The sequence below is a fragment of the Brienomyrus brachyistius genome, chromosome 12 (genome assembly GCF_023856365.1).
Source record: "Brienomyrus brachyistius isolate T26 chromosome 12, BBRACH_0.4, whole genome shotgun sequence".
In the NCBI taxonomy this organism is placed as follows: Eukaryota; Metazoa; Chordata; class Actinopteri; order Osteoglossiformes; family Mormyridae; genus Brienomyrus; species Brienomyrus brachyistius.
In genome coordinates this window covers 11,871,534-11,891,902 of record NC_064544.1, presented here as the reverse complement: position 1 = coordinate 11,891,902, position 20,369 = coordinate 11,871,534, and the positions used below count along the sequence as shown (strand labels likewise).

The 20,369-nt window shown below is 43.8% G+C and overlaps 1 protein-coding gene across 1 annotated transcript in view; it reads left to right on the top strand.

The window, feature by feature from the left end:
- The window catches only part of LOC125704441 (receptor-type tyrosine-protein phosphatase delta-like), a 362,466-nt gene that overhangs the window by 119,057 nt on the left and 223,040 nt on the right, over positions 1 to 20,369 (top strand). Inside the window, 2 exon segments of the mRNA XM_048969994.1 lie at positions 1,987 to 2,083; positions 19,515 to 19,559. The gene's annotated coding sequence lies outside the window, so the exon portion shown is untranslated.

Genomic DNA, 20,369 nt, shown 5'->3' with positions numbered 1-20,369 from the left:
GTGACGTGTGATGTGGACCTGTGACATTCATGATGTTTACCTGTGACGTGTGATGTGGACCTGTGATGTGGACCTGTGACGTGTGATGTGGATCTGTGACATGTGTGATGTGGACCTATGACATGTGTGATGTAGACCTATGACATACGTGATGTGGACCTGTGACATGTGTGATGTGGACCTGTGGCATTCATGATGTGGACCTGTGACGTGTGATGTGGACCTGTGACGTGTGTGATGTGGACCTGTGACGTGTGATGTGGACCTATGACATGTGTGATGTAGACCTATGACATACGTGATGTGGACCTGTGACATGTGTGATGTGGACCTGTGACGTGTGATGTGGACCTGTGACATGTGTGATTTGGACCTGTGACATGTGTGATTTGGGTCTATATGGCAATAGCATCCCTAGTTATGATTCAGCACCAGCTGAGCCTATTGCCTTTGTGCAGTACTGTTTGGGAGGGTTAGAGAGCGACCTGTCACCCAGTGAGACCTGGACCAGTACTTCTCTCTTTCTAGTCTCGCTCCATTAATATTTGCAATGTGCGCAGCAGTTCAGTCACCCGAGCAATCGTACTACACAGCAGGGTGGCAGAGAAACGTAGAGAAGCGATGGAGGAAACGATGACAACTGGACCTTCACCGTTTACGTGACACATCTAAGCCTGAACTCTGTTTCATTTTACTGCTGTGTGCTACAAAAAAATAGAAATAAATTTTTTGTGGCACTGTAACCTTTCTTCTGTGAAGTGCTGATCAGTGATTCCTATAAATAGTTTGTCTAGAGATATGCATTAATGAAAACTGCTCTCACACAAACACGCAGACACACGTGTATTCATGTAATTTCTGTGGCCTAATTACAAATATGACAACCTTAACCCCTACCCAGCCCTAACCTTAACCATAAGTAACCAAACAAGATAAATAACTTTCAGCATTCTTAGTTTTTTGATTGAAGTCACAGATTTTTATGAAATTGAGTTTCCCCTTGAGCTGACTAAAAAAATCATCCCGGTAATGTCAAAATAACAGGCTTTTATCACTTTAGGAGAACCTTTGCTTGTTACAATGTAACATACAGCATACATAACACACACACACACACACACACACACACACACACACACACACACACACACACACACACACACAGGCATTTACCTCATAGAAAAACTTTTAAATCTTGATTAGGGAACAGCTGGAAGAGGTTAAGGGGGTGTCTGCTGTCCTTTGGATGGAGCAGGTCTTTGAGGGAGGACAGTGTTCCGCTATAGCCCCCCAACCCGAAGTAAAAGGCATAAAGGCTATTAGCGTGCAGAGCGTGAAGCAGACCTCGCCCGCACGCCTGCTGCCAGTTGCCATAGCCACCTAGCATATCAGCCGAGCGCTAATGTTCAAGTCAGCCGCAGTGATTGGTCCCGTCTGCCGCTCGAGAATGTGAACAGTTGGCGTGGTCGCAGATCAGACCAGTGTCAACAACTGAAACCTGCCAGACTGAGTGTTAGGCGCCCGATTCGCCAGGGAGCTGAGAGGATATTTCATTCCAGGGGTGATGTCACCGTCCTACCATCCTGACAGATACTCACAATCCATGAATCCGATCTTTAATATATGCCCCTGTTCTGTCTGCGATTACGTTTTTCTACCAGTGTCCATCATGATATACGCTCTGAATCCAGAGCGATACCGAGATGATTTCTGAACAGCTGATACTCGTATGTTTGGCTTGAGTTCTGCACCCAGATCAGTTCTTCTGATAGTGTGCATCATGAATCCAGACTAATACCCATATTGACCCATATGTTTGGCTGGAGTTCTGCACCCAGATCAGTTCTTCTTATAGTGCGCATCATGACCTCTGAATCCAGACTGATACCCATGTTGACCCATATGTTTGGCTGGAGTTCTGCTCCCAGATCAGTCCTTCTGATGACGTGCGTTTGCCGGCCCTGAGACCCGTGGCTCTTCTTGCAGGTGGGAGCCCGAGCTGGCCTACCTGGACCTGTGTGATGTGTTCATGTGACAAGATGCTGGCACCTGCATGAGCCACTGTGTGCAGCCTCATCTCCGGGTAAGTACCCCAACGTCCAGATTTTAACCGGAACCGCTTATCGTACTCGACTTCACCTCAGTGCTTGTTCAGCCCCATCAGTCTAAATTAAAAGCGATTGGGAGCGACTGCACACCAGAATGCTGCCCTCTGGGAAAGGCTGATGAGAAGGTGCTGTCAAGCTTGTGGGCAATAATGAATCGATAAGTAGGGCAAGGCCACGCATGTCCTCACGGTCGAAGCTCGGACCCTCAAAGCGAGGCTGATTGAACTGCAACCTCGGTGGTGTCATACAGACAAGACAACCGGGAGAAGTGAAGCGAACTTTCTGTGGAGGTCAAGTCCATAATCGGCGCTGAACCAGGTCAGGGCTGCTGCTCCTGTTGTTTTAATGAACATACTACTGAGTGGTGAAACGTCTGGCCGCTGGGTGAGACCTTTCATACAACCACTGCGCTCCATCCCTGACTAATCGTGGAGGTGCGGTGTGGGTGGGTGAAGCTGCTTTCTAGTTATAGTTCCGATGCTTTGGTGGTTTTCAGGAAGACCCTCAGTAAGGATGCTGGTGCTGTGGACCATGCGTATGCAAACAGTCAATTGTAATGAATCGGGGAGACAAGAAGAACGACAATAGTGGTAGAAGAGTAATGATAAGAATGTTAATGATGGTAAGGGGCAGCATGGTGGTGTCGTGCTTAGCACTGTCACTTCACGCTTCTGGGATCAGGGTTCGAATCTTAACCATGGCTCTGTGTGTTTTCATGTTCCTCCCGTGTCATCGTGGGGTTTCCTCCGGGTACTCCAGTTTCCCTCCCCAAATCCAGAACCGTACTGAGGTTAATTGCAGTTATCAAATTGCCCGTAGGCGTGAATGGTGCGTGGCGTGTGCCCCGCAGTGGGTTGGCGCCCCATCCTGGGTTATGCCTTGTGCCCATATCTTCTGAGATAGGTTTCAGCCCCCCATGACCCCGAATTCGACAAGCAGGTATTGAAAATAGAGAGATAATGACAATAATATGTAGTGCTATAGATATGGCAGTATTTCATTTGAATTGCTGATCTCCCAAGGTTGCACGGTGCTGTAGTGGTTGGGACTGTCGAGTCACATCTCTGGGGTCTGGGTTCAGTCTCCGTCAGGGTGTGTGGATTTTGCCCATTCTCCCCGTGGGGTTTCATCTTCTTACTCCAGTCCCCCCACCCCAATCCAAAAAATGCTGAGGCTAATGGGAGTTGCCCTCATTGTCCTTCGGTGTGCATGTGTGAGTGTGCCCTGTAACGGGTTGGCGCCCCATCCTGGGTTGTTCCTTGCCTTGTGCCTGTAGCCTCCAGGATAGGCTCTGAAACCCCCACAACCTTGAACAGCATAAGTGATTTCAGAAAATGGATAGATGCTGATCCGCCGTGAAGAACACAAACCATGATGCCCCTAGGATGGATGATTGGTTTCTTGTACTTCTCCTTTGGTCCAGTGCCTTGGCATAAAGTGAATATTTCACAGCTGTTTCCCCTGCTAATTGGTCTCGCATTTATTTGTAGAACATGATGGAAATGAAGAAGTAAGAGTTTTCTAATTGTTTAAATACCGTCACTGATAGCTGTGACCTGTGATGGACTGTCATCCCGTCCAAGGTGGACAGAGTGCTGGGTCTGTATTACTTAGGATGGGCTCCAGGCCAACCGTGACCTTGAAAACAGGTGGAATGGATGGTACGTTATGCCCGGTTGTGTTGATAATTTATTCATTATGGCCGGTCCCCTAGGAAACCGCAGGTATTGTGGTAGTTAAGGACCTTGGGCGGAAACACAGATCTTGCCAGTCCAGGTTTCAGGGGACACTTAGTTGTAGAGCTCTTGAGCAAAGTGATCAATCAGAATATGTAACGTTGGTAAGTGGGCACATCTGCACGCGGGATTGAGTGGTGGGATGCACACTTCCCAGAGGACATTTACACAGCCCACTCACTCCAGTGAAAATCTCCAGCTGTGAAGCATGAATGGTAGCTTGGATGAAAGTGTCAGCCTGGAGACCAAACGTAGTAACAGGAATCACTCTGCAAACAGACAAGTAAAGCACTACTGGCAAGGGCCCAGTGGAGCTGCACTGCACATGGCTGCCAGGAGTCATCAGCTGCACTGGAAGCGTCCTTATTGTTTATATGTGTGTCCAGGGCTGCCGAAAGAAAATCCGGGCCCCGTACGAAGAAGGGGCCCTTATACAAAATTCTACACGCATGTATGGGTGTGTAGTATATTATTATTTATTTCTAACAATTGTAGATTTCATTGATACATTTAGATAAGTATGTGTAGGTATAAATGTAAATAAAGTCATGTATTTATTATAGTAAAAGATGTTTATAATAGTATTTATTGTCTGTTGAACGAAGGTGCCTTTCAGGTCTTTTTTTTAGCGAAACTCTGAATTACTATAATCAAAATTGATCTGTTTTGCTAGATCAGACTCAATTCTGAGTCTTGCCAAATCTACTAGTCGCGCTTGTTACATAGAGGATCTTAAAATTTTTACCAGCTTCAGTTTGCTGAATGAGTGCTCTGCAGAGGCGACAGTGGCAGGAATTGTTGACAGAATACGCAGACTGACGCATATATTTGGAAAGAGTCCTTCCAGTTTGTACTTTTTCAAGCAATTCTGCAGCTCCAACGGGCTCAGTTGGTTTTCTCCAAAAGTTGATCGATGAACAGCTGGCAGATGACTTATCTCCATTACAAGATCTTCACTGATATCAACGGGATATTGATCTGCTAGTGATTTTGATATTTCTTTCAGCTCATCTACTTCTACTTCTAGAGGCAAATTATAATACGTATAGTTCTAACGAACTCTTGTCTAGCATGCAAGCATGCATAGTGACAAATGAAAAGCGTATGTACATTTCGTTATGAATTGCAACTCGGACGCGTTGGACTTCATTGGCCCCCTTAAGCTTCATGGGCCCCCTTGAGATTCATGGGCCCCCTTAAGCTTCATGGGCGCCCTGCAGCGATGTACCGGCTGCACCCCTCTCTCCCCGGGCCTGTGTGTGTCACAAAGTTAGCAAGCAAAATATACAAGTCAAATTTTTGGAGACATCAAGGCCCTTAGAAAGGAGAGTGATAGGGTCACATCACAGGACCTGACCTCCTGACCTAAACAGAGTAGAAATGAATTTGGAGGGTGAAGGAAAAGCAGCCAATGAGAGCTCAGCAAATATGTGGTCCCTCCTTCAGGACAGCTGGAAAAGCATCTCAGGAGGCCACCTCATGAAACTGGTGTAGAGGAGAAAGTCCCTGCAGCCACTGCAGTTACAGGCCTTGCCCAAGGACCCATTGGTGGGATCACTCTGCTGACCTATGGATTTGAACTCACAACCTTCTGAGTCCCAACCCACAATTTTTTTTGTTTAATACTTTGTTGGTCAGTGAATATTCCATATGTGTTATTTTATAGTGTTGATGTGGTTATAATTATTCTAAAATGTAGATAATAGTACAAATATACTTTTCTATGGGTAGGTGCATCCAAACGTTTGATTTCTCTGCAGTGTGTGGCTCAGCCCGTTAGGACGCTGTGCTTGTGATCAGAAGGTTGCCAGTTCAAATGCCAGGGTGAGTGGAGTGGCTTCACAGTTGAGTCCTTGAACAAGACCCTTAACCCCCAGTTACTTCCCATACTGTCTCTCCCCTGCTTTCTAAATCCCCTTTATGTCAGTAACTGCCACCTTTAATTTTTCTAGGCATTACCCAGAGAGGCTGTATGCATGAACGCGAATGTCTGAAATAGTCGTAGCGGACATTTCCTGGACTTTACTCTGCTACAGTAGCTCCCTAGTACAAAGTCTGGATCATTTCCAACTGACCCCCACATGACATTGGAGCAAGATCTTTTCTGGAGAATTCTCTATGCATGCGTGGGCGTTATTATCACGATTCTGCCATGCAACTGGCGTGACAACAGAAGAAAAGCAAGAGCCAGAAAATTCTGTCAGTATGGTTCGATAGACTGAAGGAACGGCAAGGCACTCAGTTGTTTACCAGATTACAAACTGAGTACATCACCGCGTTCCAAACTACATCACAGGTGAAGAGCAAGCACCATCCATGTGTTGTAAACAAAACACTGCGATTTCCGGAGCCTATTTTTTGCGTCACGTTCCGCCTCCTGCCGACTCTACCCAAGAGCCAACCCTCATCTAAACCCTCTGGAGAACTTCTAGTATGTGTGAACGCTTCTGACACAGAAAATCTCCGGTTGTGTGCCCCATGCACGACGGGGCATCTCCGGAAAATATCCAGACCTGATTATCTGGACAATATCTGGAGTTTATGTGTGAAAACAGCTTAAGTTGTGTGTTGCTTTGGAAAAAAAAGCATCTGCTTAATCAATTATTTGTTACTTTGGTAGAGGATCTTCATCATTCTCCAGTAATGCCCAGCTTCCTCATGGTTCCTAACTTTTACAAGGAAGATGGTAACAGGCTTAAGCCAAGTCAAATCAACTTTATTTATATAGCATTTCAACAACAGCTCTTTCTGACCAAAGTGCGTTGCATAGATCATAAAATCACAGCATGGTATCAAGGTGTTGCGCAGACATAACACACAGAGAGATAATTAAGCCTATTTAAATGCTAAGGAAAACCGAAGACCTTAAAGAGGAACTAACACATTTACGGCTTGAAAAATGAATTGGAAAATCTTAAACTGAGTCCTGTACTGACCTGGTAGCCAGGACTGGAGTTATGTGCTTCCCTCTTCTTTGCACCGGTTAAAAACCACACAGCAGCATTATGGACTAACCATAGATGGCCATAAGCATGGCCAGAGGTGGATAGTTCAGGTCCAGAGAGTACAAATCCAGACCAAGATTTTGTGTCAACCAACCAGTTGAGCATAAAGAGTCACAGTCACAGAGTAACTCAACTGGTTGGGTGAAACAAAATCCCGGTCTGGACTTTTACTCTCTGGAATTGAATTGACTGGCAGACCCCAATGTACAAAGAATTGCGTTCATCCTAATAAGATAAAATTAAAACCTGAACAAGTCCCTGTTAAAAAAAAACAGCATTTATTTGCTTATGAAACTTAAAATTAGTCAGGAATGACACCTGGATTTTTGGCATTAGGTCTAACATATGGAGACAGAGAACCCAGATTTCCCATAATGCTTTTAGTTTGTTTCCGGGGGCCAAATAAAATGACTTCAGTGACACACTGTTGATTTCTGGCAGATATGTGGAGGTGAGTGCTGCACCAAGGCTACGGCCTCTGCGAAATGCCTTGGTTACTTGCATATATTAGAATTGTCCTTCACAGCTTTCGGTTTCCTCGGAGTCAGGGAGGTGTAGAGAAGCACAGAGCTCCACTTGGCAAGGAGGTGCTCTGCTCCCATTAGTGTCCGAGCTGTCCGGGGGTGAGAGGTGGCCGCACTTCTCTGTAAAGTGTCTTCTAAGCGAGACACTTTTTAAGTGGATGTTTAAAACGTCAGTGAAGTAGCAGAGTAGCGCGCGTAGCGTGAAGGAGGAGATGCTCTGCTAAAGTGCTGTGTCCCCCGACCTGCATGTGGGTCGCTGGTTCTCCCTCACGCCTCGCCGAATAAAATCACGTAAGTGCCACTTCCAAATGCCGTGACCATGCTCTGAAAACCCGGAGACGTGCGTCTGTGTTTTGTTTGGCCCACAGAAACCAGATAACCAATCAGATCGTAGAGGAGGTGGGTCTGAGCAGCTAGAGGACGTGGGACCAACCTATCAGATGTCTTGGTCCTACCTCCTCTAGTTGCTTGGACCCACCTTCTCTACAATCTAATTGGTCATTTTTCCTTCTGCCCTTTTTTGTGTAAGTAAAACTCCCACAATCCCCTGGCAGTTGGTTTGTGAGCTTTGCTGTGATGGCCATCACTCTTTTTCATTTCCGCCAGAATATCAGTAAAATGTCTTCAGTTTCACGAACAGCGCAAAGCCTGCTGTTGTACCTTTAGGTAACAGATACTGTGAAGGTTATAAGCCAGAATGCTGATCATTAAGTGATTTACAGATTTGTAGAAAGCATGGTGTCTCACTTATTTATTTACGTGTGGTAAATAAGTTTTCTGTTCCCCTGTCAACAACAGGAAAAAAAACCCTCTTCATTAATTCCTAGGGCACCTGCAAGATTACCTCTGTTTATGCATGAGACTGTTGAGGAAGTTAACACAAGGGCAATTAAAAGACTGCTAATTAATACTCAGGGTAGCGAGGCATCTTTGATTATTCTGAGCTGTATTTGGTCACTAGCTTACACTTTGCCATTTTTTGTTCTATTTATGGAAGTTCTAGGTAGTAGGAAATTTGTAATAGAAACGTTAAAGAGCTTCTAGAAATCAGAACAGACGACAATCCTCAATCCTCGGTCTGTTGAGAGCGTTCGGCATCTAATTGACCAATGACATGTTTTATGACGTCATCTGTTTAACTAGCATACATTGTTTGTCCTATAGTTTGCATTTGTGTTCATGATGGTTGTTTGCGTGTATTACTTACTGCTAATTTTAATAGCTTAAGTTATATAGCTAGATACTGTAGCTAAGATCGTTAATTGAGAATATAAAGTGGAATTGTTTGTATCGTATGTTTGACTCGCTGATACCAATCTACATGAGTCTAAAACATCCGTTCACTGACAACTGTGTAAAGATATTGTTCTGTTTGTGGTACTAAGAGTGTCTTTTGTTGTTTTAGCTTTGTTTTATAAAGTTGTTTCCGAGAAAATGCGTTTTTTCATTCTCCTGAAATAATGGGTTTTTGGAGATACACTATATGGACAAAAGTATTGGGACACACCTCTTAATCATTAAATTCAGGTGTTTCATTCAGAGCCATTGTCACAGTGTATAAAATCAAGTACCTAGCCATGCAGTCTGGTTTACAAACATTTCTGATAGAATGGGTCGTTCTGAAGAGCTCAGTGAATTCAAGCGTGGTGCTGTCATAGGATGCCACCTTTGCAATAAGTGAGTTTCTGAAATTTCTTCCCTGCTAGATATTTCACGGTCAACTGTAAGTGGTATTATTGCAAAGTAGAAACGTTTAGGAACAACAGAAACTTCGCCATGAAGATGCAGACCATGTAAAGTAACAGAGCAGAGTGCTAAGGTGTGTAGTGCATAAAAGTTTCCAACGCTGTGTTGACTCAGTAATTGTAGACTTCCAAACTTCCTCTGGCATTAACCCCAGCACAAAAACAGTGCACCAGGAGCTTCATGGAATGCGCTTCCATGGCCGAGCAGCTGCATGCAAGCCTCACATCACCAAGCACAATGCCAAGCGTCAGATGGAGTGGTGTAAAGCACACTGCCACTGGGCTCTGGAGCAGTGGAAATGGGTTCTGTGGAGTGATGAATCATGATTCTCTGTCTGGCAAACTGATGGATGAGTCTGGGTCTGGCAGATGCCAGGAGAACGTTACCTGCCTGACTGCATTGGGCCAACTGGAAAGTTTGGTGGAGGAGGAATAATGGTATGGGGCTGTTTTTCAGGGGTTGGGCTCCTTAGGTCCAGGGAAGGGAACTATTAATGCTTCAGCATACCAAGACATTTTAGACAATTGTATGCTCCGAACTTTGCGGGAACATTTTGGGGAAGGCCTCTTCTGTTCAAGCATGACTGTGCCCTGACCTCAACCCCAGCAAACACCTTTGGGATGAACTGGAACAGAGACTGCAAGCCAGGCCTTCACGTCCAACATTAGTGCCTGAAAACACAAATGCTCTTCTGGATGAATGGGCAAAAAATCCCACAGACACACTCCAAAATCATGTGGAAAACCTTCCCAGAAGAGTGGCAGCTGTTATAGTTGCAAAGGGGGGATTTCTGCCTATGGATTTAGAATGGGATGTCATGAAAGTTCCTGTAGGTGTAACGGCCAGGTGTCACAATACTTTTGTCCATACTGTATAGTGTGTGTGTTTTTCATTGGACAGCGATGATATTACATGCTATATATACAATACAGTGCAAAGACTGTTTATATGCTAAAACTATCACTAAATGATATTATGTCTCTCAAAGTTTCTCCTGATTTCAAAACCTCTCTTATTATAGTCACCTTTTGCAGTAACCTTCCAACCAGTGCTTCATCACATTATTTAACTAATTAAGTTAATTAAGTGAGCTGGTGGTGAATTTTAACAAACACAACAGTTTTGGTGACCCTAGCTGTGTTTGTCTAGCTATCTAACAAAATATCTCTAACTTTTTGAAGAGCAATGTCTTTGTTTTCTAAGAAGAAATGCACTTACTGCCCAAATGAATAGGTTTAACCATTCTTTGACTGTCAAACACTTTTGCACAGTACAGTATATGTCCTTTCATATAATATACAGTATGTAGACCTTTGGTGTGTAAAGGGTTTTCAGCCCTCTTTGATACATACGCAGAAGCAAGCCTGGGGTGGACTGAGATCTGAACAAACAAAAAGAGAGAGAAGAAACGTCGACTGTCAGGTAACTGTGAGCATAATGATGAATTTGATTCCAGTGTTAGCAGGTGACCCGGCACTGGCCTGTCGTTTATAAATGACATGAACAGTAAGAGCTAATGGGCTTTTCAAATCCCCATCCATCACCAGCCGCTGGAAATATTGGGCAGGTCCCCACTGGATGCTGCCGGCAGGCACCGCTGCCGCATGCGTGACATAAACAGAGAAATGCACGTATCAGGTAAAACTTAAACAAAGACACAGAAGTCAGTCTCCCTTTTCAGTCGCGGGCCTTTGTTTCATGCATTCGTCATGCTTTGCGGTTATCTCCAGAGAGAACGGAACGTGATTCGCTAACCAAATGAAGGCACCCCTATGCAGCTTCATACTGGTTCTCTCTGCTTCAGAATTTCATCTTCTGTGCTCTTATTTAATTCAGTTAGATTTATGCTACAAGGAATGCACTGAATGAGGAGTCTGACCTGCTGAATAAACATATTTTCTGGTTCTTGCACTAGATCGACGGCTCTCCATGACTTGTATTACTGTAGGTAGGCTTACAGCGAGCTACTACCTGGACGCCGTCTTGGGTGGGGGGGGGGGGTCTGTATAGCATGACGAGACAAGATCACATTTCAGATGTGGATTGGCCAGCAGCCTCGAGTGATGATAAGCTTGAATTAGGTGGGCATAAGGACACCGATGTAAGTATGACAGTATGACAATAGGGATGATGACTGCCCTGGTCCAAGGGATCGTGTGGAACATTCATCTTCATTTCCTTCTCCGATGTTCCATTCTGCTTTAGCATGGACCTCAGCTTTCCGTAGACCCTGCCGGTGGAATGGGTGCAGACTGACAGTCGCGTCTCTGCCCAGCCCCACTGCAGCTCTTCATGCTCGATTTACCTCCTCCCGTATGGAGGGGAGGCTGAGATGGCAGGCATTTGTCAGCAAGGCATTATGGGAGCAGCATTTAGAAAGCGGCTGCTGTTTCGGGAGCAGAGGGCTGCTGGAAACGCACAAAAACTGACAGTCTAATGACGGTGGGACAACATTGTGGGAGGGGCCATGGCGAATAGCGAAAAAGGATTTTAATATAAACTGTATGGCTTTAAATGGCTCTCTGAATGCTCCCACAAACATGTAACAATGCTCTAAATCAGTGTTTATGGTGTGCAGTCAATAATCAGTGTTTATTAGCGACAAAAAAGTGTACTTAATTTGTCTAATAAGAAATGGCATTGTTTCAGGTGTCCTTTTGCTTTGGTTTGGCTGTTTACTGTACACTGAATAAACAGCATGTTAGACTTCCGTGCTCGTGGTAGAAATCGTGCACCCTGTTACTAGCGTCAGTCGTATTGGAAGACGGCGGCAAGCGCAAAAAAGCACTGAGAGCTTGCGTTTGCTCTGCTACAGCCAAATTCGATCTTCTTTCTCCTGCGAGTCAATAAGCAAGTAAATTTGGAGGTGAGTGTGGGATTAAGACAGAGCCGTGCCGCCCGGGCGGAGCTGAGGCCTGCGTTTTGGACGGAACGTCTCACTTCCGTTTGCACCACCAGGGTGTTTGGTATTTCCGAGGTGTTCTCTGCGATTAACAGATGTCTACTCTCTTTCCTTCCAAGCATTTTAGAAATGCTTTGAACTATAAGTAAATAAGCTAGACAAATTAGCAAATAAATGGCACGCTGCAAGGCAAACTTTTAGTTTTTGGATCGAAATATAATTTTATGAATTTAATTAAACGCATAAGCTTGTCTGGGGGCTACGGCGGTGCCAGTATTTAAGGCTGATACATTTTTTATGAAGCGGAGCCGCGGGGCAGCAGAATGAATTCTCATTAGCGCGGGGCTACTGGGAGTGGAATCTCCCAGTATCTGTGGGAGAGCTTAGTACTCATTCTCACTGGGCTCGGTTTAATAAACACTGTCTCCGAGGGCAATGGAAAGCCATCAGATCAAAAGGGACAAATATGTGTGGCATGTTATAATGCATCTGTAGTAGTAATAGTAACCATAATAATAATAATAACAGCAACAACAATAATTCAGTAAATCAGCAATAATAATAATGTGCTGTAGGCCATTACGGTTGCTTATAATTAGTTTTTCATCATTTAGTTGATCTCTATGTAACTAATATGTATATAAAGCTCAGATGACTCATTTGCACTTCTTAGCATTTTCCATGCACAAACACCCGCTTATAAATACATTTCCAGTATTTGATTCCACGGAACAGCGTCGCATCGAAGGCTCTTGTCAAAGCTGTTTCTGCGTTTTCTGAGACATAGACTATTTATAACTGTGTTTCTCAACGGGCACTTTACATGTAGCCTGTGTTCATGCGACGCTCTGCTAGCTGGTCTCTAAATGAAAAGGGTCTTGTGTTCAGCTGATGGGTAAATAGACAAAAGTTCTATTACGAGGAGAGTATGTAAATCATTATAGAGTTTCACCGGTGCGCTATGTTGAACTTGCGTATCGATGCTGATGCATGTGTGATGGGTTCAGTGGGTAGCACTGTTGCCTCTAGTGGTGAGGCTTTGAATCACACCTTCGGTGCGAATGTCGAGTTAGCGTGTTAGCATATAGTTCTCATTTGCATCTCTGAGTCCCTCGTAGCGTGTGAGTCTTTGTGTATGCATGCCAGCCTTGCTCCCTATGCTGCCTGGGACAGTCTCCAGACCCTCCTGCAACTCTGAGCAGGATAAGTGGCTGGAAGACGGATGGATGTACCCGGGGCATGGTTACCTGAATAAGTAGTTCGCCGGTCATATGCTAATAATGGAGCTGTTGGGTACAGGTGTCATTGATTCTTTTGGTCTGGGAGACAAACTGCAATAGAATATATCTTTTTAAATGTCTTTAAAGTCATTTAAAAAATAATAATTCCTTTTTTTGCGTCAATTACTATATGACCACCAGATGGTGCTGTTTCTCAGTGCTCAGCCTTAAGGCCGTTCGTCCTCTTAACACTTGTAATGTTACAATCCCCATACCTGAGAGTCATCATTTATCATCAAAGCGTCATTTACAGTGTCTAAAGATAAGCACTGTGCCTTTGAAGTGCTGTTCCATTTTGCGAAATGAGTTCACATCATGGTAAGTGGTGATTCTGGTCGCGCACTTGCATTGTGCTTTTATATTAGCACAGAAACAGTGAAATTAATAGGGATTCATTCTGAATGTGAAACGATTTACATGTAGCCGGTTTGCAAAATGGTTGTTTTTGTATTTAGACTGTGGAGTTAATTTTTTAACTACTTAAATAATGTTATGCACTCATGTTCCAGCTCGAAAGGGCTTAATATTGTCAAGGTGACAGATAAATTAGGTAACTAATTATTTAACTAACAAAAAATGTATCATTTTGCATGTACGGAAAAAAAAATTATTTTATTAAAAAACAGAAAACATAGTGGGTGTTGTTTGCCAGCAGGTGGCGCCATAGCAATGTGGTATGGTTATTTTGTCCAGTAAATGCTAGCATGTTCCCAGCTAATGTTTTCTGCGGGTTATTTATTTATTGATTTATTTATTTCCCATTATGTTACTACCATGGTGAGCAATCAAGCAGAATTTCACTTTTAGGCATTTTTTATTTGGCAAAGTGGTAGAGAGAAACAGATTGAGTTTGTGTTTACATCTGCAGCAAAGTGTGAAACATTTTTGTAGATAAACGCTTATACCCCTGAGGAACTCGGTCCTGAATATTTGGGCTCGTGTCACATGGTGCCTCTAGCCAAACGCCATTTTCCCCACTCGCCGGCTATCTGCTCGGGGGGCCTGTCGCGTTTCCTGCTCTCCCCAGCCTTTGTCCTTCTTTATCGGTAAAGCAGCGTGAATGCATGCTGCCTCCCCCCAGACGCTGTCCTCGCGATAGCAAAATCTTGCGAAATCTCAAGTGCACCCGAAAATTTACAACAAAACGTCATCGATAAGGGCCGTTTGACCGGTGTATAATGGAGGTCAGTAATAATTAAAAATGCATTATACTGAAAAAGCCAGCAAAAAATATTTAAAAATAGCCTTTACTTATGCAGCACTGTATATCTATGATGCAGGAATAATAAATTGTATATTATATTATAATACATTATATTATATATCATATTATGGATTGATACATTGAATTCATCGCTGACACTTTGCTTTATGCACCGTTGGTATGACAACAAATACAACAAGCGTAAGGCACATTAAACACATAATAGAATCTCTGGTGGAGAATGTCGCTTTACATTAGCTTTAGCTAAACTATGAATATAGTGGTAAATAGAACCTTGTGTTACATGAATCATATGCAGCAGAAAATGTGAAATAAATTGAGAGCAGTGAGTCCCACTACCCCTCAGCACACCAAATGGCTGCGTGCACTTTCACCTATACCGTGTAGCATCCTTTGAGGACAGCATGTACCGCGGTGAGGGCCGAAGACGAAAACGTGAAGTTTCTGTATGTTGCGACCTGTACGTTACACGTGCGACGGAACCGGTAAAATGCTCATTTAAGAGACGTGGTGCTTGTTGTGACTGCGGCTCTTTTCAGAATCGTTACCCCTGCCATCGTCGTCGGCATCGGATGTAGCTCACTCGTACGTGAGCTCTCTCTCCAGCATGGGATGTAGCTCACTCATACGTGAGGTTTCTCTTCAGCATCGGATGTAGCTCACCCGTACATGAGGTCTCTCTCCAGCATGGGATGTAGCTCACTCGTACATGAGGTCTCTCTCCAGCATGGGATGTAGCTCACTCGTACGTGAGGTCTCTCTCCAGCATGGGATGTAGCTCACTCGTACATGAGGTCTCTCTCCAGCATGGGATGTAGCTCACTCGTACATGAGGTCTCTCTCCAGCATGGGATGTAGCTCACTCGTACATGAGGTTTCTCTCCAGCATCGGATGTAGCTCACTCGTACGTGAGGTCTCTCTCCAGCATGGGATGTAGCTCACTCGTACGTGAGGTCTCTCTCCAGGTACTTTGCCGCTACATTACATTAACTCAGTTACCATAATAGAATGGTGTTTAGAGCCTGGATTCCAGTCACATCTATCAGCTGCTGCCTGCTTTACAGACCTTAAAATGTTTGTCATTCAAACCCTTGTTAAAAACAATCTTAAAAGCAGATTTTGACATTTATCATTCCATTTGTCCCATTTGAGTAATATTCATCACTGGATTCTGATAGCTGTACGCGCTGGAGGTATTTGCGGCGTGCATTGCTAACATAAGACTTGGCGGTCTGAGACTCCGGAGGAGTGAGTGATGATCCATTCCCATCTCATCACTTGGTGTCTCTGTTGGAAGAGAGCATGTTCTCTGGGCACAGGTGAAAGAGGTGGCTAGGCCTGCGTTGCCAGTGGCCTCCCCGGCCTGTTACCTCCCCCTTGGTCGCTTCAAAGGCGATACCTGGAATGGCAGCTGGACCCAGGAGTGAGCAGTGCTGATAGCGGAGACGGGCACCACTAGATAAACGTCCCCAGGTTTAACTGAGTCCGGGGGAGGACCGGAGGGAGGGGAACGTGATCGGGAGAGAAGACAGAACTATTTCAGTGATGCCATGGGTAGAAACGGTTGCACGGAACAGAACGAAAGTCGAAAGTCGAACGAAAGTACCATGCTTGGTATTACTGTTCCCCCTGCACCCCAAAGACATGGCTAAGAAAATCTATGTCTGTATTGCCTATAGAGTGTTTGACCCGTGGTGGTCTGTTCAGGATGTGCACAGTCTCACACTTTATGTTTCCTGGGGTGGGCTTCACATCTACTGGCAAACCTTCCCTGGATAAATCCTTGGAAGACAGAAGAATTAATAGCAGTATTCCTTCTGCGTTTTTTTATTAAACAATGTGTTTATTTTTTGTGTGTTTTGCTGGCTTTTCGCATAGCCTTCCTCTCGAATCTTTAGATAAACATTCTCCTGCATAAATAGCAAGCAGGTATTTTTTAAATTTATCTGTAGTTATCGTGCCGTGCTGGGAAACATACACAAATTGTGGAGAGCTAATGGACTTGGAGGTAAACTGTGGTCAGCAAGCAGCAGAGTTTGCCGTCTTCTCCTTGTGCCGATAAACGCCTTGCTTCATTTTCCTCTTGACAGCGCACGGCGAAAACTCTGCATCCGTAATTGCTTTAGTCCAAAACGAGAACGACTAAATATGTCTGATTGTCTCCTGAGCTTCGAAGCTATGAAATGAACTGTGGCTGCCTGTGAAAGGAATTCCCTCTTAGTTATCATGTAAATTCCTTCTTTCTTTGGTAAAAATCATTTATCTGCTTTGTATTACTATATTTTTTTGATTGAGTTATCTAACCTCAGACGATAACATCTTAGATAATGGTCACTGAATATAAATACAATATTTCCTAAAAAAATTCAAATAGAACTCTGTGCTGAAAATGAGCTTAGAATGTAAAGGTGTTACGAGTCCGTAACAGCTAGACGTTTTTTTGTTCTTTAATGCATTTGTGAGCAAGTATAGCTGGCCTTCCTTTTGTCTTCTCCTCTACCACTGTCCTTCTCGTAATCCCTCTGTGAATGACCCACATAATTACAGAGAAAGTTCTACATCATGATAAATTTTTCAATTTGGAGAGTGCACTCCCTCCTCTGAATAATGCAGCCTCCCAGCCAGGTGCTGATTCCCAGGGGTCTCTGGAGCTTTTCGGCCTGAAGTCCTGCCAGGGCACGAACGCATTTCCCACGCTCTCGCCGGGAAAAATATGAGAAAACTGTGGAGCGAGCATTCTGGAACTTCTACATGTTTAAAGTTTTCTAGGGGGAGACCCAAAATAGCTGGAAGCAGCAAATCTAATTATAATTGCAAGGCAGGAATACAATTGTTGAATATTGTATATTTGTGACATGTCTGTTTAGATGAAGTATAGACCTGGATTCTTTAATGAATTTGAATTCTTTTAGAGTAACTCTCATTTTTTAAAATTGCTTAAAATTCAGGACCAATCAGTTCCAAATACATTTTCACGAACAACAGCTTGGCATAGTCAAGCTTGGTTTTTGTTGGTTAATGCATTATATGGAGAAAAAAGACCAACACCTTATAATTATTTTGTTTTGTTATAAATGATTCACTATTTAGGTTAAAACTTTTCTTCACCTCACTATAAATTATATATGTGGACTATAGATGATGTATAACCATGACACATTTGTAGTGGCTGGATACTGTGATATCTGTATTAAAATACACTGTAACGTTATTCATACTACAATCAATTGCAGCAATCTAAGAAGGTGCTCTTTATTTAGGGAAATGCATTTAATAAGTGTCTATTGGTTTGTTCTGGTGAGTCCAAGTTTCATGTGCTGTGAATCTGTTCCCTGTGTGAATAAAATTACACTGCAGCCAATTTAACTGAATGTTTATCACTGACTAATTTTGTAGTAACAGCCCAAAGCATATTTCTCTCTGCTGGTTCAATAAGCACCTAATCATTTACAAAAATATTAGTCTACAGGCTCGTAAGGGGCAAAACAGCATCTGCTAATGGAATTAGCGGAAATAGCCCGAGAAAAGTTACCATGGTGCTGTAAACGCTCATTTTTACACAGCATAAACTTATATTTGTCTTTTTGCTTTAAATAGATTGTAATTACACAGTTTTTTTATTTTAGATTTATTAATATTGCTGGTATATTCTTACAGACACCACTGTTTTGAAATACACATACACACACACGCACACAGGTTTGTAATTGTATCTTTGTGGGGACCTTAATCGTAAGTAACCAAACTAACTTTTGGCTTTTTAGTTTTATGATTGCACTTCCTCCTGTGGGGCCGGAAACAATAACAGGCTTTTATTACATTGTGGGGACCAAATGTAATACCCACCCACTCACACACACAGACACAGACAAACACATGCCTTGGTGAGGCAAAGCATTATGAAAACCCCCACATAAAGTGAATAATGTTGACGATTTTATATATACTGCATTATGACCAGAAAGGTGAAGGGTAGTGAGCGTTTAAGTATTGTTAGTGCAAGATGTGAAGGAAGGTTATCCTGTCTGGTATAAACCAGCCAATGGGCTACCATGTCACATTGCCCATAATGTTACTGGTGGTGATGGGAGCGCTGTGTCTCGCCACGCGGTGCATCTGCCCCTGCTGCTTATGCGGCTAGTAGCGATGGATAGGACTGGTCCAAACGGCAAATGCAGATGCTTGACTTGTGCTCCGCCGTCCACATGATACAACAGGAACCAGGATTCACTGGACCTGGTCGACTTTTGTTCATCGCTCCGAGGTCCAGTTCTGATGCTTGCGTGCCAATTGTTGGCACTTTTGACGGCAGTCAGGAGTTTGCATGGGCACTTCGGCTGTGGTCCCTCCAGAGCTCTGGATTATGGCTGGGCAACATCTAAAAAAAGAATATACAGTATTTCAATTTAATAATAGCCATCTAAGGCAGTGTTTCCCAAGCCATTCCCAACCCCGAATAGTCCACGCGCACCTCTACCGGATATTCGGTGTTCCTGATTGGCTGGGAGCTGGGAGTGAGCGAAAACATGGACTGTCCGGGGTTCCCCGAGGACTGGCTTGGGAAACACTGATCTAAGGTAACCGGCGGTGGTAACCAACTAATTGGTGGGAAAAGATTCTGCGAATTGACATGTAAGTGGGATGTGCAATAAATGAATAGGTGTAGTTTCTGAGTTATACCACAGCTAGGACTCAGCATTCAGGTAAAAACATATTTATTAACTCTAATTTTTTCGGTCAGTCCATCCAGTAATTGTTGTAGAGGTTGGTGAGTGTGCGAGGGTTAGGGTGAGATGGGCGGAGCCGGTGACGCGGCTGTCCGGGGAATACAGTGCTGTCATTTTAACAGCCTCCCTTTATAGCTTATAAAAATGTTTATAGAATGTGTTAGCTAGACATGAACTGTGTAAATATATATGCATGAAGAGAGAAATTCATGTGTCACCGTATTTATTGAAGTTTGGCTCTTTTTGTGTGTTTTTTTCAGCTCTCTCCCCTGAGACGACTACAGCAGGATGAGCATTGGAGGAAGGTGAGAACTTCCTTTCATGGGCTCATTTGGATTTAGGAGGAAAACTGACTGTTTGTGAGCAGCACCAGTGGTTTGAGGTGGTGTTTGTGTGTGTGTGTGTATTATGTTTATTCCTGTATTACATTGTGGGGACCAAATGTCCCCCACAATGTAATAAATACCTGTTATTTTGACATTGTGGGGACCATTTTTCAGGTTCTCACAAAGGTCTGTGAATGCAATCAAAAAACTAAAAATGTCAAAATCTTGTATTTTGTTTATTCACGTATGGATACGATTAGGGTTGGGTAGGGGTTAAGGTCAGGGTTAGGGATTTCCCCATATAAATGAATGGATGGTCTCCACAAAGATATGAAGACAAACGTATGTTTCTGTCTATCTGTTTGTCTGTTTTCCTGTCTCTCTGTCTGCGTGTTGGTCTCTGTCTGTCTGTTTGTCTCTCTGTCTGCGTGTGTGTGTGTGTCTGTCTGTGTGTGTGTGTGTGTGTCTGTCTGTCTTTGTCTGTCTGTCTTTGTCTGTCTCGGTGTCTGTGTGTGTGTGTGTGTCTCTCTCTCTCTCTGCCTATCTCTCTGTCTGCGTGTGTGTGTGTGTGTGTCTGTCTGTCTTTGTATGTCTGTCTCGGTGTCTGTATGTGTGTGTGTGTGTCTGTGTGTCTGTCTCTCTGCCTATCTCTCTGTCTGCGTGTGTGTCTGTCTGTCTTTGTCTGTCTGTCTTTGTCTCGGTGTCTGTGTGTGTGTGTGTCTCTCTCTCTCTGCCTATCTCTCTGTCTGCGTGTGTGTGTGTGTCTGTCTGTCTTTGTCTGTCTGTCTC